This window comes from Geospiza fortis, unplaced genomic scaffold (genome assembly GCF_000277835.1).
Source record: "Geospiza fortis unplaced genomic scaffold, GeoFor_1.0 scaffold1254, whole genome shotgun sequence".
Taxonomy (NCBI): domain Eukaryota; kingdom Metazoa; phylum Chordata; class Aves; order Passeriformes; family Thraupidae; genus Geospiza; species Geospiza fortis.
In genome coordinates, this window is record NW_005054817.1 from 37629 (window position 1) to 38650 (window position 1022).

At 44.6% G+C, this 1022-nt stretch overlaps 1 protein-coding gene across 1 annotated transcript in view; it reads left to right on the forward strand.

The window, feature by feature from the left end:
* AGBL5 (ATP/GTP binding protein like 5) overlaps positions 1–1022 on the forward strand; it is a 17276-nt gene that overhangs the window by 15563 nt on the left and 691 nt on the right. The window lies entirely within an intron of this gene.

Here is a 1022-nt window from a genome sequence, read left to right on the forward strand (position 1 = left end):
GGTCTGTTCTTGTCTCCTTGCACCTAGCAATGAATGAACCCCCCAAAAGACCCATGTTGCTAACCTGGCAGTTCTCAGATTATATACACAGCTCATTCAGATCTTCTCCCTTTGCATACAACATACTATTAACTACTGAGTGTTAACTGACAGGAACTGTAGTAGTAATATGGCAAATATTGACATTATGATGAAATCTGAGCTAGATTTATTCTCTAAATAAACATTTTCCTTATCTTGGAGCTGGCTGATATCTTGTGGCTGTGAAATACAGATACGTTGCAAAGGAAATGATGTAATGTTTCCACCCAATAGTCCATTATTTCCTTTTCCTGTGCTCCCTTCCTGTGTTTGCTGTTCTTTCAAGCATTGCCTTGTGCAGTGAAATTCTAGTCATATAAATACTACTACTGAGGAATTGAAGTTAGTAAATTTGTCTCAACACTTGTCAGACTTTTTTTTTTCTAGGCTTGGCCTTGAAAGAAAAATAAAACCCACTGGTAAAAATACTTATAGCAGTTTTGTGTCTTAAAAACTGGATCTAATTATAACAACAAATTCATTCACAAAACACACCCATTACAGATTGATCAACCCACATTTGTTGTGTGTTGGGAGAAGTTAAATTAGTCTTTCTGGTTTTGGTAGGAATCCACATGGAGGAATGTTCAGGAAGGGCTCTTGGTGTATTATTTCAGTTACACTGCACCCATCAGAGGTTTTATTGAGTGTGGAAAGGTTCTGCTGCTCTCCAATTGGACTTCCACATGCCTACCTCTGTATTAATATTTTTAAGAAATCATAACAGGGAACACACGGGCTCACACATGGGGCAGCACAGAGGGGCAGGGAACACACGGGCTCACACATGGGGCAGCGCTCAGGGTCCCTCCCTGGGCCGGGCAGGATGCACGGCACGGTGCGATGGGGTGTGGGCACCCTGCTCCCGGCAGAGCCCGTCCCTGCGGGGCTCCCGAGGGCAGCCAGGGCTGGGGGCTGCAGCCGGGGCTGCAGGGTCGCCA